This window comes from Pan troglodytes, chromosome 10 (genome assembly GCF_028858775.2).
Source record: "Pan troglodytes isolate AG18354 chromosome 10, NHGRI_mPanTro3-v2.0_pri, whole genome shotgun sequence".
Classification (NCBI taxonomy): domain Eukaryota; kingdom Metazoa; phylum Chordata; class Mammalia; order Primates; family Hominidae; genus Pan; species Pan troglodytes.
Window position 1 is genome coordinate 116,895,403 of NC_072408.2, and position 26,286 is coordinate 116,921,688.

At 46.5% G+C, this 26,286-nt stretch overlaps 1 protein-coding gene across 1 annotated transcript in view; it reads left to right on the plus strand.

Moving 5' to 3' along the window:
* The first annotated feature begins 1,351 nt into the window (after positions 1 to 1,351).
* Positions 1,352 to 26,286, plus strand: part of IFT81 (intraflagellar transport 81) — a 133,678-nt gene continuing 108,743 nt past the window's right edge. The window contains exon 1 of the mRNA XM_054663518.2: positions 1,352 to 1,374. The gene's annotated coding sequence lies outside the window, so the exon portion shown is untranslated. The remainder of the gene's footprint in view (positions 1,375 to 26,286) is intronic.

Genomic DNA, 26,286 nt, shown 5'->3' on the forward strand with positions numbered 1-26,286 from the left:
ATTTCAATAGCCACATGTAGCTAATGGCTACCATATTGAACAGCAAAGACATACAGAACTTGCCTACCATTGTAGAAAGTTCAACTGGACAGTGCTACAACATCTGTGGGATAGAGGAAAAGGTGAGTTTGGTTGCAAATAAGCAAGTAAGGTAAGGGTAGTCCCAATCAGATAGATGGCATCTATTTTGTGTGAAGTCTTGTGCTCACGCCCATAGTTCCAGCTACTTGAGAGGCAGAGGTGGGAGGATCACTTGAGGCCAGGATTTTGAGACCAGCCTGGACAACATAGCAAAATAAAAATAAAAAATATTTTCTTTTTCTTTTTCTTTTTTTTTCTGGAGACACAGTTTCGCTCTTGTTGCCCAGGCTGGAGTGCAGTGGTGCGATCTCGGCTTACTGCAACCTCTACCTCCCGGGTTCAAGCAATTCTTCTGCCTCAGCTTCCCAAATAGCTGGGATTATAGGTGTGTGCCAACATATTCAGCTACTTTTGTATTTTTAGTAGAGATGGGGTTTCACCATGTTGGCCAGGCTGGCCTTGAACTCTTGACCTCAAGTGATCCACCCGCCTCGGCCTCCCAAAGTGCTGGGATTACAGGTGTGAGCCATGAGATGGAGTCTTGCTCTGTCGCTCAGCCTGGAGTGCAGTGGCAAGATCTTGGGTCACTGCAACCTCCACCTCCTGGGTTCAAGGGATTCTCCTGCCTCAGCCTCCTTAGTAGCTGGGATTACAAGCGTGCACCACCACCCCCAGCTAATTTTTGTATTTTTTTTAGTAGAGACAGGGTTTCACCATGTTGGCCAGGCTGGTCTCGAACTCCTGAGTTCAACACAAATATTGAAATAGGAGGCAGGGTAGTCCCAGCCACTTGGGAGGCTGAGGTAGGAGGATCACCTTGAACTCAGGAGGTCAAGACTGCAGTAAGCCATGATTGTACCACTTCACCCCAGTCTGGGCAACAGAGTAAGACCCTGTCTCAAAAAAAAAAAAGAAAAAGAGAGAAAGAAAGAAAAAGAAGGAAGGAAGGAAAGGAAGGAAGGAAGGATGGAAGGAAGGAGGGAAAGAAAAGAAAAAGAAATAAGAGGCAGAGTTGTCTGATGAGAATGAGAGGAAAGGCAAGAGGGTGGGAAGTGGGATGAGTGTCGAGAAGATTCAAAATAGTTGCTATGGTGAACGGGAGGAGAGCGCCAACAGGGAAAACAGGAATTCCCGGGTGGTGGTAAGAATTAGAGACCATGAATTTGTTATTGCCAGCAGTCTAAGTGACAGATTATGGGAGCAACCTGGGGCCTTCCCACCAACAGGAACGGCCTTCCACCTCCACACCCAGCAACCCACCAGGACTTGCCAAGTGGTTCACATAATTTTAAGGTATGTCATCATTGGTGTCTACTGTTTGTTATGGTGTCAACATGTGTTACTGGGACTGTAACTAGCCAGGCCCAAGATACAGCAGCAAAAGGCTGATTCTGTTGCTCTGCCCATAGATCACCCTTTCCTGGGACTTGCATCCCCTGCCAGGCCACAACACAGGGCAGCAAAGCTTTTCTTTGTACCCTGACTCAATTCAGCCACTGGGAATGACTTGGTTCACTCAGCTTAATCTGGATATACCTACCCTACCTTCTTATAAATGCTGGGTTTATTTAAACCTCAAGATCTCCCCTCTATTCCTCTCTACCCAAGCTGAATACCCATGCTATCCTTGGGAAATTCAAAAAATATCTGTTTCCTAGTCAAGATAGCTGGCCATTTTACATAACAACCCAGGTCTTCTGCAACCCTAAACAAAGGCTGGAGATAGATGAGGAAAACTAAGGCTCTCCTAATGGTGGAGGATAGAGAGACGTCTGAGGTTTCTGGAGGACTGAGGACCTATTGTCTTCTCCACCAGTCTAACCAGAACAGGTATAAACAGCATGGAAGGAAATTTACATTGATCCAGGACTGGGCTTTTGCCACAAGTTGCAAATTATGTTATTTAGGGTGCTTTTGTGTGAAAGTAGCAGAATGCCTGACTCAAGCTGGCTTAAATATGAAATAAATGGTAATTTCATGTACTAGGATATCCTGGGGCAAGATAAGCTTCAGAGTGTGTTGATTTAGTGGCTTGACAACATAGTCAAGGATCTGGGTTCTTTCTGTCTCTCTGTTCTGCCACCCTTGTTGTTGGGTTCGTCCTCAGAAAGAAAGATAATCAATTCTTTTGTCTCTTTCATGGGAAAATCTTTCCCAGAGTCCCTTTCGTCCCACCTCACTCTACCCTCTAGTGCTAGAAGTGAGTCACGTGCCTGTTCCTCTCCTGACAAAAGACAGGGAATGACCATGACCTGCTTGGACCAACCATCTGGGTTGGAATGGATGTCGGGGAGTCGTTCACAACATCCATGCCTGGATATAGCAAAGATCATGGAATCTAGGCTGGATGGGAAAGGAATTGGAGAAAGGAGGGTCCTGAGAGGGAGAAAGTGGAAGGGCCAAGGGATTCTGTAGTTCAAAGAACTGCTAAGCTGGAATGATCAAAAGAACAGAAGGTGCAAGCCTGTGATCAGAGAAATGTGAGACTTCAGAGGAAGATTTTTTCTAGGAGAAACCAAGGTCCAGGACATGGTCCAGGGAGATGGTGGCTAAAGCAGAGTGGAGGTGAAGGTCATTGGAATAAGAAGGGACAGGAGCTGAGGGGCCAGGAGTTCGGCCAGGTCCTAGGTCATTAAAGTCACCAGTATGGCAGTAGGAACTGGGGTGAGAAGGATAAGCCAGTTGCCAACGCCCTTTGAGAATAAGGGTTGATTGGTTGGTTGACTGATTGATGAGTAGGCATCATCAATGAGAGGGCACAGAAGGTGGTACAGCCAGATGCCAGGAGCCTCAGCACTTACTCAAGATGGAGGACTATGGATCTAGTAATAGAGGTGTGGAGGACAGAGGACACCATGGGGTTGGGAGAAGGACCACCATTCCCTGGTAAGGGCTTCAAGGACTGTCAGGGAAGAGCCAGGGCTTACTTAGGGCAGGAAGTAGAGGGAACTGTTTGTGCAGAGGTCATGACCTTAAAAATAAAGAGCACGCCCCACTCTTCCTTTACTCCATCTCACAGGCTGGAATGAGAATCTGTAAGTGAGCCACCTTTGACCCAGAATTTGGGAACTCATGCCCCTCACTTGCTAGTTGGTAATAGAAGCACGCTTGAAACAGTCGTTCCCACGTGTCCATTAATCCCGAGAGCTTGTCAGTCTCAGGGGTGTAGCAGACACTCTTAATTGCCCATTCAAAATTCATTCTAAGTGGGGCATGGGAGCTCATGCCTGAAATCCCAGCACTTTGGGAGGCAGGAGGATCCCTCGAGCCCAGGAGTTCAAGATCAGCCTGGGCAACATAATGAGACCCCTTTTCTCTACAAAAAATAGAAAATATAGCCAGGTGGAGGCAGGGCGTGGTGGCTCATGCCTGTAATCCCAGCACTTTGGGAGGCTGAGGTAGGTGGATCACCTGAGGCCAGGAGTTTGAGACCAACCTGGCCAACATGGCCAAACTCTGTCCCTACTAAAAATACAAAAAATTAGTTGGGTGTGGTGGTGGACGCCTGTAATTCCAGTTACTCGGGAGGCTGAGGCAGGAGAATCGCTTGAACCCGGGAGTTCTAGACAGGTCTCACTGTATCAGCCCAGGCTGATCTCGAACTCATGAGCTCAAGCAATCCTCCCATCTCAGCCTCCCAAAGTGCTGAGATTACAGGTTTGAGCCAGTAGGCCCGGCCCCTACATCTTTCTTTAGAAGCCCCACAACAAATTTCCTCTTGTGTTTCATAGCCATACACTTGTTTTCATACCCATTCACTGCAGAGCCTGCAGTGAGTCGAGATTGCACCACTGCACTCTAGCCTGGGTGACAGAGCGAGACTCTATCTCAAACAAAAAAAAAAGAAAAAGAAAAAATAGCCAGGTATGGTGGCATGCGCCTACGGTCCCAGCTACTCTGGAAGCTGGGTGGCAGTTGGTGGGGGATCATTTGAGCCCAGGAGGTGGAGGCTGCAGTGAGTGCTGAGTGAGACCCCCTCTATAAACAAACAAACAAACAAACCATTCTATTTTCCTTGTTAACAGAATCCCCAATTTTATTCAGGTTTTAAACTCTTGAGAAAGACAACATCATCCCCAATTCAGGAATATCATGTTAGTCCCATTCTACTTGTGGGTGACTGGTGTAGGAATGGGTATGAAAACAAGTGTATGGCTATGAAACACAAGAGGAAATTTGTTGTGGGGCTTCTAAAGAAAGACGGAGGGGCCGGGCTTACTGGCTCAAACCTGTAATCTCAGCACTTTGGGAGGCTGAGATGGGAGGATTGCTTGAGCTCAGGAGTTTGAGATCCATCTGGGTTGATATAGTGAGACCTGTCTATAAAAAATTTTTAAATTAGCCAGGCGTGGTGGTGCATGCCTGTTGTCCCAGCTACTTGGGAGGCTGAGGTGGGAGGATCACTTGAGTGCAGGAGTCTAAGGTTGCAATCAGCTATGAACACATCACTGCACTCCAGCCTGTCTGACAGACTGAGATCCTGTCAAGGAAGGAAGGAGGGAGGGACAGAGGAAAGGAAGGAAAGAAGGCAAGAAGGCAGGAAGGAAGGAAAGAAGGAAGGAGTCATTCCTAAGAAACAGATGCGAGAAGAGATGGTCTTTCTGAAATGACATGCTCTGGATGGCAGAGCAGAATGATGGTAAGAACTTGGTTCGAACAATTGAGTTAACTAATTCAGGAGCTACCCTACTTTGGGACTCCTTTTTTTATTTTTTATTTTTATTTTTTGAGACAGAGTCTCGCTCTCTTGCCCAGGCCGGAGTGCAGCGGCACAATCTCGGCTCACTGGGGATAATGCTGCTATAAACATGGTTCTGCAAATTCCTGTTCATGTTTCTGCTTTCGATTCTTTGGAGATATAGCCAGTAGTAGAATTGCTGGGTCTTGTGGTAATTCTATATTTAAGTTTTTGAGGAAACAAGGTTTTTTGGGTTTTTTTTTTTTGAGACAGAGTCTAGTTCTGTAGCCCAGGCTGGAGTGCAGAGGCGTGATCTTGGCTCACTGCAACCTCTGCCTCCCAGGTTCAAGTGATTCTCATGCCTCAGCCTCCTGAGTAGCTGGGATTACAGGAGTGTGCCACCACACCTGGCTAATTTTTGTATTTTTGGTAGAGATGGGGTTTTGCCATGTTGGCCAGGCTGGTCTCGAACTCCTGACCTTAAGCAATCCGCCCGCCTTGGCCTCCCAAAGTTCTGGGATTATAGGTGTGAGCCACTGTGCCTGGCCAAGTTTTGTTTTTCCTTTTTTCTTCTTTTAACACAAAGAGCATTTCTTGTGTGTTTTTATGTAATCTACCCAGATAACCACCTGTGCCTGACAGCATCTCCTTTTTAACCCAAAAGCTGAATCCATCGCCCTTGGAAGGAGAAATACCTTCCTTGCATCAGCAAGTCACCATCTCTCTTGCTAAAGCAGAGATAAAAATTTTTAATTTAATTCCAACAGGGCATTTTGCTACAGAGCATGGAGAGGGGAAGCAGAGTAAAGTTATGCTGAATAGTTGGACATTTAGGACATGAGATAAAAAGCAGAAGCAGAGAGACCAAGAGAAGGAAGAGAGGAACTGAATGTGGGACTTCAGCATGAAGATTCCCTAGAGTGGTCTTCAATAGAGAGTTCCTCCCTAGTCCTGGACTCCAGGAAGCCTGACTCATTTACGACATCTCCTCTTGTTTTCTACGAGATCTCGTCTTCCGTATTTCTCTCTGAGCATCTGTATACTAAGCCCTCAGTGTGTGACCGTCTATTCCTCACAATCAAACGAACACAGCTAAAACACAGTCTCATTCCCTCAGCCCCCACCAAACTGACAGCACCTTCATGTCAATGATATTGACTCACTTGGGCCCATTCTGTTGACCCAGTGACGTGGCATTCATCAGAGTAGTTGTCTCGATCCAGCTGAAGGAGCTCCAAGTCAAATGGAGAAGCCAATGGAATGGGTAGGAAGTGGGATTGTCACCAGGCTGGGGCATGGAGATGGTGACATGGGATAAAGTAGGTACAGCAAACAGGACATGAGGGCCAGAACCGACAGGCAGGTCAGGAGGATGAGCTCAGGATCTCTGGAGGCCCCAGGAAGAAGGGGTAGGGACAGCACCTTGGCTCTGCCCACCTGCAGGAAGAGGAGAGGGGATGGTGGTAGAGTCTGTGATTGAAGATCTGTGTACTTCTCCCTGCCCATGCATAGCTCTTACCAAAACTCCCTCTTTTCACTGGCCTTTTTATCCAGTCAAACCAAATTTCCCTTGGCTCTCACTCACTCTCTCGCTTTTTTTCATACCCACCCCCATTTCTCTTATGCCTGGAACAGTCTCCCACTTAGCATCTGCCTGCCCAGTTCTTTGCCTTCCTTTACAACTCCACCTACCACTTAGCTTCTCTGATTAAGTGAAAGTTGAATAATTATACTTCTTTCCCCAAAACACATCTCTGAAATCCCAAACATCCCTGAGGTTGCGATCTGTGAAGAAAGGTCTCTGATTGACTAATTTTCATTAAGGAAATTCAATGAGATGACTAATCATAAGCACCATGCCTGGCACCTAATAATGTTTAGTGAACTGAAGCTATTAATTAACAATGATATGTCATTAATAATAATAAAATAGTAATAGGATATAAGCTCTTAGAAGACAAGGACAGTGGCTACTCTATGCCCAGGTTCAGTAATCCAATATTCAAATATTTAATTATAGCAGAGATTGATAGGCTTTTCTGCCATGCCCAACTTCCCCCTCTAGCTCAACCTGAAATCAACAGACCTTCATATCCATAGCTGTGGCTTATTGTACCAGGGTGAACATCTGCCCAGGAGAGCCAGACTATTGGCTGGCCAGTGGTCAATTGAGACCTCTCTATTGAGAATATGAGCCAGGCACAGTGGCTCATGCCTGCAATCCCAGCACTTTTGGGAGGCCAAGGCAGGAGGATCTCTTGAGTCCAGGAGTTCAAGACCAGCCTGGGCAGCACAGCAAGACCCCATCTCTAAAAAAATAAAATAAAGAAGATTTTAAATTAGCCAGGCATGGTAGTGTGTGCTTGTAGCCCAGCTACTTGGGAGGCTGAGGTCGGAAGATTGCTTGAGCCAGGAGTTTATTTGCAGAGACGAGGTTATCCTATGTTGCCCAGGCTGGTCTCAAACTCCTGGGCTCAAGCAATCCTCCCACCTTGGCCTCCCAGAGTGGTGGGAAAGCAAACATGAGCCACCACGCCCAGCCCCAGCTCTGCCATCTATATGGTGTTACCCTCATCAGCATGGTCCTAAGTGGTTCCCACCAGAACTCAATTCTAAACAGAAGGCTGGAAGAAAAAGGAAAGGAGAAAGAAAGGGCATGTTCCTCCCTTGAAGGGCATGATCTATCACTGCCACTTGCTGGTCATTGGCCGGAGCTTAGTCATGCAGTCACACCTACCTGCAGTAGAAGGTGGGAAATGCAGTCCTTATTCTGTTGACCATGTTCCCCACCGAAAATCAGGACAACCAAATTGAGGACAACCAAGAATTCCTGCCACCAGTACAAATGAAACAGTCCTCTGACCTGGAGCTGAATGACTAGCGTGTCCTACACGTGGAAGGAACTCTGGGTTCCCAGGGGATCTGGGCGGCTATGAAACGTATAACATAGCTCAGCCAGGAAAAAGCTCCCAGAAGAGAATTTATTTGTCTGGGAAGGTACAGGCAAAAAATGACCATTCTGCATTTTTCCGGGGGAAAGAGGCCCAACCAACCTCATGTGGTTTGTTCTGTCCAGCTTGGCACTGACAGAGGCTGGTGGGGGCTAGGGGAGGGACTGAAAGTTCAGGGTCTCAGGTATGAACTATTGCTCTGACCAGGTGCTAGGTTATGTCCTGTGGGAATGTGCTGGGTCCCTAGATGACCTCAGAGGTCACTGATTTCACAAGATCCACAAACAATTCAATATTCAAATATTTAACTGTAGCAGAGATGGATAGATTTTTTTCTGCCATGGCCAACCTCCCCCTCTAGCTCAACCTGAACGCAACAGACCTTCATATCTATAGCTGTGGCTTATTGGACCAGGGTGGACAGGGTGGATCAGCCTTCCCTGATCCACCAGCTGAAAGAGAGTCATGCTCTCCTCTGAGGCTCCACCATACCTGGAATAGACATCTCTTGGTAGCACCATGCTTCCTATGTTTTCAGTTGATATGGCTTAGGTCAAGCTGTCCCCATCCACAAGTCCCAGGGGTGGGTCCAGGACACAGTCCTAGACAATCAAAGCATATTTTCTCCTGGCTACTGTGCTTTGTTCAAGAGCAGGCACATGATTCAGGTTGGTCTAATATGAGTCTTGGAATTTTGGCTAAAATCATTGAAAAAGTGGTGCTCTTTGAGCTGGAGTTGCTAAGCTGGCAGGTTATGTGCCTAAAGCTCTTGGTGGCCATCATGCCAGCAGGGAATGAAGTTGACTTAGAGGAAACCAGAGGGAAATGATGGAGGGATTTCTGATGACATCATTTGAACACCCTGATCAAGCCATACCTGCAACCTCGACTAGATTTAGGTACCGGTAACCTCCCTTTATTGCTTAAACCAATTGGAGCAGGCATGCCTATCACTTTTTCACTTTTGACCAAAAGTCTTGGCTAACCTAGCATCTATGTGTCCTTTCATAACATAGCTTCTCACTTTGTAGCTGATGTTGCAATTATTCCTGAGCACATTTCATGGATCCTCTTTGGCTATGAGAAATTTTTTTTTTTTTTTGAGACGGAGTCTCACTCTGTTGCCTAGGCTGGAATGCAGTGGTGTGATCTCAGGTCACTGCAACCTCTGCCTTCCGGGTTCAAGCGATTCTCCTGCCTCAGCCTCCCAAGTAGCTGGGACTACAGGTGCATGCCACCACACCTGGCTAATTTTTATATTTTTGTAGAGACAGGGTTTCACCATGTTGGCCAAGCTGGTCTCAAACTCCTGACCTCAAGTGATCTGTCTGCCTCAGCCTCCCAAAGTGCTGGGAGTACAGGCATGAGCCACCATGCCCAGCTGACTATGAGATCTTGAAACCAGAATTCCTCCTAGGTGCCAGCCACAACTCAGATGTTTGGGGAATACTTGGTGAATGAGTGGATAGATCGATGGATGGATGGATGGATGGACTGATGGATGGAAATAATTAAGATAATACATGTTCCTCCAGAACGTCAGGTCCCCAAATTGCAGCCTATGCTTCTCCAGGCCTTTCTCAGAATCTTTGCCCCATCCTTGTGTTCATTCATCCAGGCAATACATGTTTATTGATCACTATGATGTGTGAGGCTCTGTTCCGGGGAATGTGTGGTGCAGTGGTGCAGAGCCTGTGCTCTGGAGTCATATGGACCTGGATTTGAACCCCATCTCTGCCGCTTAATCTTCATGTGACCCTGGACAACTTGCTTAACATCTCTGAACCTTGATTTCTTCATATATAAAATGAGCGTTAGTGGTATTTTCTCCGTAGACTTGTTGTGAGAATAACCAAGATAAAATGACCACTTACTATGTGCCCTTTACAAATGTTAGCTGTAATTATGCTCTTGCCTTCCAATTTAACTAGCTAGATAGGTAGGCAAGTAGGGGGAGGGAGGGAGAGAGAGAGAGAGGAAACAGCAAACATAAATGCGTTTTTTTCTCTGTCTGATAATTTGTGGAAGATATACTTGTCTAGACCAGTGATTCTCAACTAGGGGTGACTGTGTGCCCCAAAGACGTTTGGCAATGTCTGGAGACATTTTAGTTGTCATGACTGAGGGAGTGCTCCTGGCATCTACAGCCAGAGTTGCTGCTAAAATATAGGACAATCCCCGTGACAAAGAAATGTCTGGTCCCAGTATGCACAGTGGCTGGGACAGGCATAGTGGCTCATACCTGTAATCCCAGCACTTTAGGAGGCCGAGGCAGGAGGATTGCTTGAGCCCAGGAGTTCAAAACCAGCTTAGGCAATATGGGGAGACCCTATCTCTACAGAAAATACAAAAAAATTAGCCGGGCATGGTGGTGTGTGCCTGTAGTCACAGCTACTTGAGAGGCTGAGGTGGGAAGATAGCTTCAGCCCAGGAGGTTGAGGCTGCAGTGAGCCATGATCGTGTACTGCACTCCAGCCTGGGCCATAGAGTGAAACCCTGTCTCAAAAACAACAAAAACAAACAAAAAACAAAACAAAACAAAAGTCCACAGTGCCTAGGCTGAGAAATCCTGGTCTATAATGCGTTGACATCTTTGAAATCAAGTACCACAGTCCAAGGTACATAGTAGGTGCTCAGTGAATGTTTGACAACCACATGAATGAATGAATGAATCAATCAATCAATCACAGAATGAATGAATCACCGAATGAATGAATGATTATATAGTTCATTTGTCGTTTGGCTGAGTGCCTGGGACCGGGCTGCATCTGAGCAGCTGTTCAGTAAATGGTTATTGACAAGTTCCTGTAAACATCCCCCTCCGAAGCAGCTGGGGAGCAAGATCCTGGCGGGTGAACACCCAACCTCACAGCTATGGTTCCAGGTCATGATAAATTGCTGTGGGAAGCCACAGAGCAGACAGCTCATCACACATTGTGATGGATTCATTGTCTTCTCTTGTGGCCCCCTTTATCTCAAACTCTCAGCAGAGAAGGATATAAAGAGGCTGAGCTGAGCGAGAGCCTGTGGATGCTGCTCTTCAGGAAAAGGAGGGGAAAATCAGCCCAGACTGGGGATCATCATTAACAGGAGCCGGTTAGAATTAGAGATGGGGGTGCGGATGGTGGTGGGACTTTCTTCATCCCCACACCCTATCTAATTCATTTATTCAACAAATATTTATTGAGTACCAGAGACTCTTTGGGGATATGTGAATTAATAAAACAGACAAAACCCCTACCCTGTTGGAATTTATATTTTAAAGAAGCAGGATGAACAATGGACACATAAGTCGGACATACTGTATATGAGGAGCCCTGTACACTAGGAGAAAAATCAGGCAGGGAGGGAAGATAAGGCGTGTTTGGGGTTGAGCTTTTCCATTGAGGTGAAATTCACATAACATGAAATTAACCATTTAAAAGTGAACAATTTGCTGGTGCGGGGGCTCAGGCCTATAATCCCAGTACTTTGGGAGGCTGGGACGGGAGGATTGCTTGATCCCACGAGTTGGAAACCAGCTGGGCAACATGACAAGACACCATCTCTATTTTTGTTACTGTTTGTTTGTCTGTTTGTTTTGAGACCAAGTCTCACTCTGTTACCCAGGCTGGAGTACAGGCGTGATCTCAGCTCACTGCAACCTTTACCTCCTGGATTCAAGTGATTCTCGTGCCTCAGCCTCCCGAGTAGCTGGGACTACAGGCATGAGCCACCACACTCGGCTAATTTTTGTATTTTTTTAGTAGAGACAGAGTTTCACCAGAGTTCAAGTCCAGGCTGGTCTCCAACTCCTGACCTCAGGTGATCCACCTGCCTCGGCCTCCCAAAGTGTTGGGATTACAGATGTGCGCCACCGTGCCTGGCCTCTATTTTTTTTTTAAGTGAACAATTTAGTGGCATTTAGTTCATTCACAATGTTGTGCAACCACTATCTCTGTCTAGTTCCAGAACATTCTCATCGTCCCAGAAGGAAACCCCATACCCATTAAGGAGTCCCTCTCCATTCCCCCTTCCTCCAGCCCCTGGTAACCACCAGTTTTCTTTCTCTGTATGGATTTGTCTGTTTTTGGATATTTCACATAAATGGCATCATACACTATGTGGCCTTCTGTCACTAGCTCCTTTCACAAGAAGCTCACCTTGTTTTCAAGATTCATTCATGTTGTAGCATGTGCCTTTCATTCCTTTTTATGGCTGAACAAAATTGAATTGCATGGATAGACCACATTTTGTTAATTCATTCATCTGTTTAGGGACATCTGAGTTGTTTCCATCTTTGGCTATTGTGAATAGTGCTACTATGAACATTCAGGTTACAAGTATCTGTTTGAGGCTGGGTGCAGTGGCTCATGCCTGTAGTCCCAGCACTTTGGGAGGCTGAGATGGATGGATCACTTGAGGTCAGGAGTTCGAGACTAGCCTGGCCAACACAGTGAAACTCCATCTCTACTAAAAATTAAAAAATAAAAATAAAAAAGCTTGTGTTTGAATCCCTGTTTCCAATTCTTTTGGGTAAAAACCTAAGAGTGGAACTGCTGTGTCATATGGTAATTCTATGTTTAACTTTTTGAGGGATGGCCAAACTGTTTTCTACAGCAGCAGCATCATTTTACATTCCTATCAGTGATATACAAAGGCTCCAATGTCTTTATCTTCTCACCAATACTTGTTATTTTTGAGAGAGAGTCTCGCTCTGTCACCCAGGCTGGAGTGCAGTGGTGCGATCTCAGCTCACTGCAACCTCCACCTCCCGGATTCAAGTGATTATCGTGTCTCCTGAGTAGCTGGGATTACAGGGACCTGCCAACACGCCCAGCTACTTTTTGTATTTTTAGTAGAGACCAGGTTTCGCCATGTTGGCCAGGCTGTCTTGAACTCCTGACCTCAGGTGATCTGCCCACCTTGGCCTCCCAAAGTGCTGGGATTACAGGCGTGAGCCACCGCGTCTGGCCTCTATTTTAAAACTAATAATCGACCTAGTGAAATGAAGTCGTATGTCATGTGGTTTTGGTTGGCGTTTCCCTAATACAAATTATTATGTGGTAAGCATCTTTTCATGTGGTCATTGGCCATGTGTATATCTTCTTAGATAAATGTCTATTCAAGTCCTTTGCTCACGTGTGACTTGGGTTGTCTTTTTGTCATTGAGTTAGAAGCATGGGGTTTTATTTATTTATTTATTTATTTATTATTTTTGAAACAGAGTCTCACTCTTGTCGCCCAGGCTGGAGTGCAGTGGCGCGATCTCGGCTAACTGTAACCTCCACCTCCCGGGTTCAAGTGATTCTCCTGCCTCAGCCTCCTGAGTAGCTGGGATTACAGGCGCCTGCCACCACAGCTGGCTAATTTTTGTACTTTTAGTAGAGACAGGGTTTCACCATGTTGGCCAGGCTGGTCTCGAACTCCTGACTTCAGGTGATCCACCCACCTTGGCCTCCCAAAGTGCTCCCAAATTACAGGCTTGAGCCACTGTGCCCGGCCTTATTTATTTATTTTTTGAGACAAGGTCTCACTCTATCACCCAGGCTGGAGTGCAGTGGCACAATCATGGCTCACTGCAGCCTCAACCTCCTTGGCTCAAGCAATCCTCCCACCTCAGTCTCTTGTGTAACTGGGACCACAAGCATGTACCACCACACCAGGCTAATTTTTGTATTTTCTATAGAGCCCAGGTTTTATCATGTTGCCCAGGCTGGTCTCAAACTCCTGGTCTCAAGTGTTCTTCCTGCCTCAGCCTCCCAAAGTGCTAGGATTAATAGTTGTGAGCCATGATGCCCAGCCTAAACTTTTAAATAGGTTGATCAGAAAAGATCTCCCTAAGATGATGACTTTTAAGTGAAGACCTTAAGAAGGTGAGAGGGTGAGCCAAGGAGATAACTGGGAAGAGCATTCCAGGCAGAGAGGACAGCAAATACAAAGATCCTGAGGCAAATCACTTTCATTTGTCTGTAACTCTGTTTTCCTGTCTGCAAATGGGGAGGAATGAAGCATCCCATCAAATGGTGGCAAATTATCAACACCTGGGCTCGCCCACTGCTCTTGCTCTTAAGCAAGATACTTAATGAATGTCTCAGAGCTTCAGTTTGCTCACCTGTAAAATGGTGATAATAACTGTACCAATCTCACAGTGTTGTCAGGAGAATTAAAAGACATATGCTTTGCCAGGGCCTGGCACACAGTAGTGTTCACAAATGTAGGGTTTGAACCCAGACTAGGAGGACTTCCAGTCCTGAGGGGTGATCATAGCTCACTGCAGCCTCGACTCCCCAGGCTCAGTGATCCTGCCACTTCAGCCTGTCAAGTAGCTGGGACTACAGGGCATCTGCCACCATGCCCAGCTAATTTTTGTATTTTTTGTAGAGACAAGTTTCACCATGTTTCCTAGGCTGGTCTCAAACTCTTAGGGTCAAGTGATGTGCCTGCCTTGGCCTCCCAAAGTGCTAGGATTACAGGCATCAGCCACCATGTCTGGCCCCTCTTTTCTTTTTTTCAGACAGAGTTTCGTTCTTGTTACCCAGACTGGAGTGCAATGGTGCGATCTCGGCTCACCACTACCTCCACCTCCTGGGTTCAAGCGATTGTGCTGCCTCAACCTCCCGAGTAGCTGGGATTACAGGCATGTGCCACGATGCCTGGCTAATTTTGTATTTTCAGTAGAGACTGGGTTTCTCCATGTTGGTCAGGCTGGTCTCGAACTCCCGGCCTCAGGTGATATGCCCGCCTCAACCTCCCAAAGTGCTGGGATTACAGGCCTGAGCCACTGCGCCCAGCTTTGCTTCGCTTCTCCCCTCCCATTCCCTCCCCTGCTCCTCTCCCCTCCCTTTCCTCTTCCTTTCCTCTTTCTTTTCTTTTCTTTTGAGTTAGAGTCTCACTCTGTTGCCCAGGCTGGAATGCAGTGGCACAATCATGGCTCACTGCAGCCTTGAACTCATGTGCTCAAGCGATCCTCCTGCCTCAGCCTCCCAAGTTGGGATTACAGGCATGAGCTACTGCACTTGGCTCAGTTCCCCTCATTTCTGTGAGAGAGTCTAAAGGGTTTCATGGTGGGGAAGCCTGTGGTCCATCCTGACTGCCTCCCTATGTTTTCCCCTATCTATGTTTTTAAAAGCATAATTTAACCAGCCTGGCCAACACGGTGAAACCCCATCTCTACTAAAAATGCAAAAAATTAGCCAGGTGTAGTGGCGGGCACCTGTAACCCCAGCTACTCAGGAGGCTGAGACAGAAGAGGTTCAAGTGAGCCGAGATTGCACCATTGCACTCCAGCCTGGGCAACGAGAGAGAAACTCCATCTCAAAAAAAAAAAAAAAAAAAAAAAAAAAAAGCATAATTACTTAGATTCTAACATCAAGCAGGGAGATTAGAGTCTGAATCCCAGCTTTCACCGAATGACCTTGGGCAAATGTCTTAACCTCTTTGAACTCATTTCTTCATCTGTGCCTCAATATTGTGGACAGGATTCAAGATCATATTGTGTCAATAGGAGAATTAACAGAGATAACGCAAGTGAGTATCACCAGCACGTGACAGGTGCTCAAAAAAAAAGTATTCCTGGTCAGACACCGTGGCTCACGACTGTAATCCCAGCACTTTGGGAGGCCGAGGCGGGTGGATCATCTGAGGTCAGAAGTTCAAGACCAGCCTGACCAACATGGAGAAACCCCGTCTCTACTAAAAATACAAAATTAGCCGGGGTGGTGGCGCATGCCTGTAATCCCAGCTATTCAGGGAGGCTGAGGCAGGAGAATCGCTTGAACCCGGGAGGCGGAGGTTGCAGTGAGCCGAGATCATGCCATTGCACTCCAGCCTGGGCAACAAGGGTGAAACTCCATCTCAAAAAAAAAAGTCTTCCCTCCACTATGGCTTCATCGTGTGTCTGCCCAGCAAATACGATTCGGGGCAATCAAAAAACACAAGATTATTTTAAATAGATCATCTTCAACACAAATTACCACAGTGTTTTGCTTTGTTTTGTTTTTTGGTGGCGAATAGATTGTGGGCCTTGGGGGGCGTCTCCAGTGAGTGCTCAGATCCCAGCTTCTGTGCTTTATTGGCTGTTGGACCTCCGGCAAGTGTCTTAACCTGTCTGAGCTTTAGTTTCCTGGCCTAACTTACAAAGTAGTTGTAAGAATCCAAGATAATTTTCGTAAAGCACCTAGCACCCAAGAGGACTTTGGGCCTTATGGGGCCGCAGGTAGTTATCCAGCTATGAAAAAAAGGACAAAAGGCCAGGCACAGTGGCTCATGCCAGTAATTCCAGCACTTTGGGAGGCCGAGGCGGGTGGATCACTTGAGGTCAGGAGTTCGAGACCAGCCTGGCCAACATGGCAAAAACCCGTCTCTACTAAAAATACAAAAATTAACCAGGCATGGTGGCACACGCCTGTAATCCCAGCTACTCTGGAGGCTGAGGCAGAATAACTTGAACCCAGGAGGCAGAGGTTGCAGTGAGCTGATATCACGCCACTGCACTCCAGCCTGGGCGACACAGCAAGACTCTGTCTCAAAAAAAAAAAAAAAAAAAAAAAAAAGGACAAGAAACCCGAGCAGTTTGGGTGGCAAAGGAAGACCAGGAGAGAGAAATTCCAATCAGGCTATTTAGAAACGCCATGCAGAGCTGGGCACAGTGGCTCACACTTGTAATCCCAACACTTTGGGAGGCTGAGGCGGGCAAATCACAAGGTCAGGAGTTCAATTCCAGCCTGGCCAATATGGTGAAACCCCATCTCTACTAAAAATACAAAAATTAGCCAGGCATGGTGGCGGACGCCTGTAATCCCAGCTACTCGGGAGGCTGAGGCAGGAGAATTGCTTGAACCTGGGAGGCAGAGGTTGCAGTGCGCCGAGATCATGCCACTGCACGCCAGCCTGGGCAACAGAGCAAGACTCTGTCTCAAAAAAAAAAAAAAAAGAAAAGAAAAGAAAAGAAAAGAAAGAAATGCTGTGCAGAGCCTAGTGAGAGTGAAATCAAAATCAACGAGTTTCCAGCCTTATTTTTCTCCCTCTAGAAAGAGCTAGGGATCAGGAATCTCAAATTTGGACTTCACTTTGTCCAAAGCTAACTCTGAGCCCTTGAGCAAATCTCTTCCCCTCTCTGTGCCTCAGTTTTCCAGGAATCCCTTTGTAAAGACCCTTTCCTCCCTGAAACCATGGTGGTACTGCTACTGACCAGCAGAGGGCAGTGATGCACCAACATTCTCTATGGATCTGCGTTGCTTTTGTCTGGCCTTGGACAAGAACATTTAAATAATTAGTTAGTGGTCTGTGTCACTCTTTTTCAAAGAGCCTTATTTTATCCTCAGCGCATAGTCAGAACAAGGTCTTGCCACAGTGCACAGATGAGGAAGTAGAGCCTCAGAAGCACAAGAAACTCAACCGGTAATTTTGGTCACACCACATCCTAAATTTAGACTATCAGAATGGTATGAACACATTGCTGTATGTCTGGGCTGCATGGCATCGATAATCCATTACCTGCTTTATGGTTCATGAAGCACTTTCTGATCCTCAATATCAGAATTCTCATCTTATTCTCCTCCAGTTTACAGGTGAGCAAACAGTGGCCTCTAGAGGTTATGTCATTTGGCTTAGCATTTTCTTGTTCTTTTTTTTCTCCAGGTGTTTTTTTGTTTGTTTGATTGTTTGTTTGTTTTGAGACAGAGTCTTGCTCTGACACCTAGGCTGGAGTGCAGTGGCGCAATCTCGGCTCAGTGCAACCTCCACCTCCTGGGTTCAAGCGATTCTCATGCCTCAGCCTCCCGAGTAGGTGGGACTACAGGCAAGAGCCACCACGCCTGGCTAATTTTTGTATTTTTAGTAGAGACAAGGTTTCACCATGTTGGCCAGGCTGGTCTCAAACTCCTGACATCAGTTGATACACCTGCCTCAGCCTTCCAAAATGCTGGGATTACAGGCGTGAGCCACCAAGCCCCTCCTCTTCAGGTTTTATTTATTTATTTTAGCAACAGGGTCTCACTATGTTGCCCAGGCTGGCCTCAAACTCCTGGCTTCAAGTGATCCTCCCACCTTGGCCTCCCAAGTAACTGGGATTTACAGCAGTGAGCCACTGCACCCGGCACTAGCATATTCACAATCAGCTCCATCTTACAGACTGATTGACTCCCAGAAATACTAGCTTAACAACAACAGAACCTGGCGTTCTGCAGTTTTTATGTGATGAAATGTAGTGAGTGAGTTCTCATCCAAATATTGCTCCTTGTTTTGGAAACGGAATTAAGCCCCTTTCCCTGTCTCAGCAGCCACACCATTATTAGCAATCCCATAGGAAACTGGAATAGCTTTACATAGACAGTGGTTCTCAAAAAGGACTATCAAATGACACACCTGTCCCCAACTCCAGATTCTGATATCCACACCCCAAACATCCAATCACTGGTTTTGATGGTCTTTTGATGTTGTTGTTTGTTTGTTGTTATAGTTTTTGTTTTTGTTTTGAGATGGAGTCTCGCTCTGTCGCCCAGGCTGGAGTGCAGTGGCACGATCTCAGCTCACTGAAACCTCCACCTCCCAGATTCAAGTGATTCTTCTGCCTCAGCCTCCCGAGTAGCTGGACTACAGGCGTGCACTACCATAAATTTTTTTTTTTTAGACAGAATTTTGCTCGTGTCACCCAGGCTAGAGTGCAGTGGCACGATCTCAGCTCACTGCAACCTCCGCCTCCCAGGTTCAAGAGATTCTCCTGCCTCAGCCTCCCGAGTAGCTGGGATTACAGGCGCCCGCCACCATGCCTGGCTAATTTTTGTATTTTTAGTAGAGACAGGGGTTTCACCATATTGGCCAGGCTGGTCTGGAACTCCTGACCTCAGGTGATCTTCCCACCGCGGCCTCCCAAAGTACTGGGATTACAGGTGTGAGCCACCGCGCTCGGCCTTGTTTGTTGTTTTGATCTGTTTGTGTGTGCTATGTCATCAACAGACTCCTGGGTTGGATAAGATGCCGTAACAGAAAAGTGCAACTCAAATTAGCTTAAACACGTAAACATTAGGAAAATTTCCACCTCACCTAACAAGTAAACTGCAAGGTAGCAAAGGTAGCTACTAAACAACAGCAGCAGCTTCTCTCCATTTTTTCACCTTCATCACGATGGGCAAAAGTGCCCTTTAGTGTGAGTCCCCCTCATGGATACAAGATGGCAACTGCATTCCCAAGCATGGCAGCCACAAGGGGGCAACACCCAAAGGAAGATAAAAGGCCTCTTCCCTGTGTCTCTTTATAAAAGGAACTACCCACCCCAGCTGATTTGCTCTCACATCTCATTGGCCAGAAATGGATCACGTGGCCCTGCCTAAACCAATCACTAGCCAGGGAATGAGATTGACATGAAGGCTTAGGCCTCTGGATCTCAACCAGCGGTGATTTTATCCTGGAGGGGACATTTGGTACTGTCTGCTCACATTTTTGATTGCCACAACTGAGGGCAGGATACTACTAGCACCTACTGAGTAGAGGCCAGGGATGCTGCTAAAATCTTACGATGCAGGACAGCCCCACAGCAAAGAATTATTTGGCCTTTTAAAAAAGAGTTTTTCTTTCTCTTCTTAGGTATAGACTACCACGTAAACTGTGATTTGAAATATTGCTACTACTTGGCTGTCCCTACATCAGATTTTCACTTAAGTGGATTCCTCTGTAGTATTTCTCCTCTTCCTTCTCCTTGAATCTCCCCAGTCTTTCCTTTTATAAAGTTGTTGAACCAATATCCTATTTAAAATTGTGTTTTGGGGGTAGCTGTCTTTATTACTGTCACTGTCTTATAAAACCAGAGATGACATATTTGTAAACAGAGCTTGAGAAATGAACGAGGCCCAGTGGAAGCCGAAAATTTGATGAGATTAGATTTTTTGTGAGACAGGGGTCTCGCTATGTTGCCCAGGCTGGTCTCGAACTCCTGGCTTCAAGCAATCCTTTTACCTTGGCCTTCCAAAGTGCTGGGAATCCTTGCGTGAGCCACTGCGCCTGGCCTTACCTGGCCTAAAATGTCAGCAGTGTTGAAGGTGAGAAACCCTGGCATAGACCGATTCACTAGAGGATTCTTTCTCTACTGCAGGGCTTGGGGCTGGTATCTGCCCTCCATGAAGCACATAACTACAAGGAGGAGGGAGGACACCACACAAAATTGAGGTTCAGAGAATCTGAAAGAAGAACTTGGCGGGGGCTGGCTTTTGGGAAGGGGACCAAAAGTCTCTGAAGCCCTGATGCTGTGAATTTAGCTCCCAGCAGGCTCTAAGGAGCTCTGACACTGTGTGCCCTGCTGCTGGGAGTTAGGAATAGCACAGAATCAACACTTGGCCCTTGCCCTCACATTGCTTATAGGCCAGCTGTTTAAGCCAGACTGGCATTACTTCCTTTTTGCTATTATCGTTTATAGTGTTTCTTCATGGTAGAAAATACAGAAAGGAATACGGAAACAAAGCCAGAATCGCTCATACTCCTACAACTCAGAGAGAGCCACACTAACATTTTGTTTCCTTTCAAATTTGGTACTGTTTTCTAATTATCGCAATTCACACAAATTATCTCCTCATTGTTTCATTCAGTCCACAGCTATAGAGCTGAGTGCTGGTGTGTGCGGTTCAGATTCTCACTGCACTGAGAGTACCCAGAAGAACAAGTTCACTGGAGTTCAGAGCAGTTAGATGTGGGAGACTTGACTTGGGCAACCTGAATGGAGAAAGAGGGAATAAGGATGGCTTCCACAGAGCAGAAGGGCCTGCACCAGGAAGATTGCAGGTATTGTAGATATCTGGTTCTTTGACTTATTCAGCATTCATTCCTCACTTCTTTTTTTTCCTTTTTCTTTTTTTTTTTTTTTAAGATGGAGTCTCGCTCTGTCACCCAGGCTTGAGTGCAGTGGTGAGATCTCGTTTTACTGCAACCTCCACCTCCGGGGTTCAAGTGATTCTCGTGCCTCAGCCTCCCGAGTAGCTGGGAAGGCGCGCGCCACCAGGCCCGGCTAATTTTTGAATTTTTAGTAGAGACGGGGTTTCACCATATTGGCCAGGCTGGTCTTGAACTCCTGACCTCAGGTGACCCGCCCACTTCGGCCTCCGAAAGTGCTGGGATTAAAGGCGTGAGGTACCGTTCCGGCCTCATTCCCCACTTCTGAGAAGAGCACCTGGCTTTCCTTTGGAGGAGTCATTCCTTCCCCACCATCAGCCCTCAGCTCCTGCTTGGGTGCAGCTAACCCTACCCCTCGGTTCCGGGTGGTCACATGACCCAACTCTGGTCAATCCCTCCCACCAGTGATTGGCTCACAGCTGGGCACATGACTAGATCAGGCCAATCAAGACCAAGGAGACTCTGTTCCATCTGTGGGGCCTGCCTAGAAAGGGAAGCTCTCTCTCCCTTGGATTTGGAGCTATAAGGATGAAGCCTGGAGCTGCTGGTGGCTGCTTTTCTATCAGGAGCAGAGAGAGGATACTGGGAAATAAAGCCAACACGGTAAAGGGAATAGCTGAGAGATGGAGGAAGTGTGACCACCCTGAGGGAAACCTTGGAGCTTCTCCAGCCAGTTGTATTGAAGTCCATGGCTTCTACGGATTTCCAGTTACGTAATCGAATCAATTGCCTTTTTTGGCTTAAGCCAGTTTCAGTTAACTTTCTGTCTTTTGCAACTGAAAGTTCAGACGTACTGTTTCCTAGAGTAATGGAAAAAATGGACTCAGAGGCAAGAAGGACTTTGCTCTGACATTAACCAGCTGTGTCCTTGGGTAAAATCACTTCATCTTCCAGATTCAATTCTCTAGAATGAAGGAAATAATACGTTCCTCTTGGGTGGCTGGAAGAATTGAATGACCTCCTGTGGCTGGCAGTGCTTTGTGAACGTGAAGGGAAATATAAATGCAAGGAGTTCTTATAAATGGCAGGGATAATTTTAGGAAAGAGGTTTCAGACGAGCTTAAAAGGATGGCGGGCTCCAAGGTAAACTCAGATGCTGTAGCAACCAGGTGGTGATGGAAGCCCGTGAAGTGGTGGCAGGTATAAGGAAGATCAGGGGCCTTTCTGGTCTACTCTTTCCTTTTCTCTTTGATACATTTGTGAGACAAAGGAATATTACTGTAAGAAAAATGGCAGCACAAACGTGATGATCACCATCAACTGACACTGGCTTTAGGATCAGAGACAATAGGGAGTGGTGGGGACTGTGGCAGACTGGACAGTGCATGTCCCATTGTAAGCAAGCAGGCTTCCTCAGCTCCAGCCAATCTATGCCACACAGTATGGCCAGATTTGCTAATTTTTCTTTTCTTTCTTTTTTTAATAGAAAAGTGGGAAATATCTTTTAATGTTTGAGTATTTTCTTAAAATTTTCCTTTTTTTTTTTTCTTTTTGAGGCAGAATCTTCCTCTGTTGCCCAGGCTGGAGTGCAGTGCCATGATCTCACCTCACTGCAACCTCTGCCTCCTGGGTTCAAGCGATTCTCCTGCCTCAGCCTCCCAAGTAGCTGGGACCACAGGCACACGCCACCACACCTGGCTAATTTTTTTGTGTTTTTGGTAGAGACGGGGTTTCACCATATTGGCCAGTCTGGGCTCAAACTCCTGACCTCAAGTGATCTGCCCGCCTTGGCCTCCCAAAGTACAAGGATTACAGGTGTGAGCTACCACACCTGGCCAGATTTAACATTTTTTTGACTTAACACAATAATATAATAAAGGAATATGGCTCCCTTATTAACATAAATATAGTTTTAAAATATTCTTTTCATGAAGTTAACTGTGTTTATTTAGCCATTTTCTTAGCTTTTGCCATCATGGTTCTTGGAGAATTTTTTCTGTAATTGCTGCAGTGAGCTTGGAGATCACAGATGTATATAATTTAAATATTACTTCCTCAGGTTTATTCTTAGAAGTAGTATTACCAAATCAAAAGTTCTCAACATTTCTCAGGGTACTGCAATTTTTACATTGCATATCAAAACTGTTGTTACTGAAATCTGCATTCCTTTCATCAGTTCACAGAAATTTGCAATCACAGACATCTTTAGATCTATGTCCAGCTGCGTTCATTTCACAAATTCAGAAATGAAGCCTAAAGATCTGAACCCAGAAGCCAGACCTCCAGACTGCCAGTTTCCTCCCCCATCCACTCTGATTTATTAAGCAGTTAGGCTGGCCCTTCCCGACCCTTCCTACACAGTGGCAGAGCTTTTGCTCCTCTACCCACTGGAATCTACACTGGTCCCAGCCCCTCATTCAACTCCCGTGGGACGCCAAGCAATACGGAGTTCAGAGTTTGAGAAGCACGGAAATCTCCTGAACCCCACCACGAGTCCACACTAGGCTGTGAGTCTACCACAGGGTCTCAAACCAGAAAGTGGAAAAAGTAATTTTTCAAGGCAGCCTGGAAATCCAGATTTTTATGTAAAATGCCTCAATTTTATTTATTTTATTTTATTATTATTTTTTGAGATAGAGTCTCTCTCTGTCGCCCAGGCTAGAATGCAATGGCACAATCTCGGCTCACTGCAACCTCCACCTCCCAGGTTCAAGTGATTTTCCTGCCTCAGCCACCCAAGTAGCTGGGACTACAGGCACATACCACCATGCCCTGCTAATTTTTATAATTTTAGAAGAGATGAAGTTTTACCATATTGTTCAGGCTGGTCTCGAACTCCTGACCTCAGGTGATCCACCCACCCTGGCCTCCCAAAGTGCTGGGATTACAGGCGTGAACCACTGCGCCTGGCCAGAGACAGGGTTTCACCATGTTGGCCAGGCTGATCTTGAACTCCTGACCTCAGGTGATCTGCCTGCCTTGGCCTCCCAAAAATGCCTCGATTTTAAACGTTGGTTCTTTTTAAAAATACTCTATGAGCAAAGTACAGCTTATCTATCTAATTTAGCTAGTTTGTGGTCCCCTGTGTAGGTGCAGAGATGGATCTTGGGAGAATGAGAGGGTTGCTGGCAGGGAGATGTCCTTACAAAAAACAAGAAACAAGGCAGAGGGTTCACATCCTCTTCTGAAAACAAATGTGTAGCAATTCCATAAACTTTCCTATACATTAAATCCTCACATCAACCCTGTGAGTTAGGGCAGGTTAACTCCATCATGCAAATGGCGAAACCAAGGCCGAGACACCAGCTAACCGGTAGCCCTTCAAGTCTGTGCTCTTTACTTTCTCACTGATGGAACTCAAGTCAGAGCTGACTTTGAAGATCACTAAGAAGCTCAAGACAATGCAAGGAAAATGAACACTTTTGCTTAAAGAAGGCCAACCTGGCTTTGTTCCCCACTGCACCACTGGTAGTCTCCTAAAAAGTGCACCACTTTTTAGTCTCCTTGCCTTAAGGTGAATGTAACCAATGGGCACCACTTTGATGATGTAGCAGCCATGTAGTGCACTGCTTGCATCTCCCTCTAGAGAGTCTGCACGGCCGGGTGTAGTGGCTCATGACTATAATCCCAGCACTTTGGGAGGCTGAAATCACTTGAGGATCACTTAAGGTCAGGAGATCGAGACCAGCCTGGCCAACATGATGAAACCCTGGCTCTACTAAAAAATACAAAAATTAGCCAGGCGTGGTGGCATGCGTCTGTGGTCCCAGCTACTCAGGAGGCTGAGGCATGAGAATCACTTGAACCCAGGAGGTTGAGGCTGCAGTGAGCTGTGATCATGTCACTGCATTCCAGCCTGAGTGACAGAGTGAGACCTTGTCTTAAAAAAGAGAGAGTCTGCACGGAGAGCACAGTTGACTCACAGTCTTCATTCCCATTCCTCTGGATCCACCAAGTTCACGCCAAGGCCATATTTCCTCAGAAAGCTCCTAGCCAATGACAGCACAGCGGGGGTGGTAGCACAGCCCCACTGCTGCTGACCTGAGATTCATCCTACCAGTGACTTTGTTCAGGAAGCCCTCATCAGTCCAGCCAAAACTTTCTGAGACCCGCATTGCTGTCTGCAGCTCTTCCTACTCACTCTTTTCTTCCCCGTCTCTTTCCCCAGGTGTTAGCCCAGTATCCCAGTCTGAAGACATCCGCCCTTTATCTTTCACAGGGATTCCCTTGATAAATCCCCTGCAAGTCTGAGCCTGTCCTGGCATCTGCTTCCCAGAGGATCCAAATTAACACAGATAACTTCCATTTTGTAGGATGAGATAATGAAGTCTACAACCATCCAAACTCAAAATCATCTGTTGTCAAGGAAATACAGTTTCACATTGCAGCGGTAAGGACCATGGGCTTTGGGTAGACCAGGGTGCGAGTCCTACCCACCAGCGGTATGACCTTTAGGAAATGTCTTAGCCCGCCCTGACCCTCTATTTCTTCATCCGTGGAATCAGTGATTCTTAACTGGGAACAATTTTGTTTCCTCCGGGACAGTTTGCAATGTCTGGAGACTTTTTTGGTTGTCACAACTAGGGGGAGGGGAATGGTTGCAGCTGGCACCTAGTTGGGTAGAAGGCCAGGGACACTGCTAAATATCCTACAATGCACAGAGCAGCCCCTCCATGACAAAGATTATCCAGCCCAAAATATCCATAGTGCAGAGGTTGGAAAACTCTGTGTTAAATGGGGATGATAATAGTAAGCTAACTCAAAGAACTATTATGAGGACTCAATGGGATCATGTGTTCAATATCCCTCGCCTTCCTTGTAAACTCCACAAGGGCAGGAACCAGATGATGTAGATCAATGTTCTGTATCATCAATGACTGGATCATAGAAGGCGCAAAGTAAATTATTAATTGTTGAAATATTTATCAAATGAGTGCAAATCAACAAATGCTAATTGTCATCATCATCGTCACCATTGCCATCTTTCCAGCCCCTGGCTCAGTGCCTGAGGCGTAACAAGTCCTCAATCTTTGTTGAATGAATGCATGAGAAATGAAGGATTATTTACTCATTAACTACTAATCTGTGTGCTTTGGAGAGATATTGGAAACTCTTGAGAAATAGGCCTGGCCTTTTCCTTTTTATTTGCAACGAGGAATTTTGTTCGTCAAATAAATGACCTTAAAGGATTGAGACCGCTGCCAAGCCACAGAATCGGAGTCGAGAGGCCTGACTCAGAGTCACGGAGAGGTTAGGACACACATCTTGCAGGGCTTAGGCAAAAAAGGAAAATGGGCCAGGCTTTGTGCGAACTTGCTGTGAAACAAGAGCTGTTTTCAGGGCTCAGGGACACGCTCTGTCCCATGTTTAATTTCTTCCATCTGTCTGGTATCTGACCTCTGCTGCCCTTTAAGCCATTGCCACATATTGTCTGCACACGTTCCCATATAAGGTGATCTCTCTCTCTCTCTTTCTCTTCCCTCTCCTCTCCTCTCTCTCGCCCCTTCTCTCTCTCTCTCTCTCTCTCTTTTCCTCTCCCTCTCTCCGGGTAGCAACACTGACTTCCTCCACCCTGTTCACCCTCTCTCTGCCTTCCCTGGCAGACTCTGCTGTGAGGATGGATGGCTGGAGAGCAGGAAGGGGCAGGGGGCTGCCAAGGAATGTAACAGGTTTATTTTTGTTCAGGCTGCATTCTTTGCCCAGCCTGCACGCCCCAGCCACTTGGGAATGTCACATGCCGATAAGACAGTGGGGGTGACTGGGATCTGTGGCTCA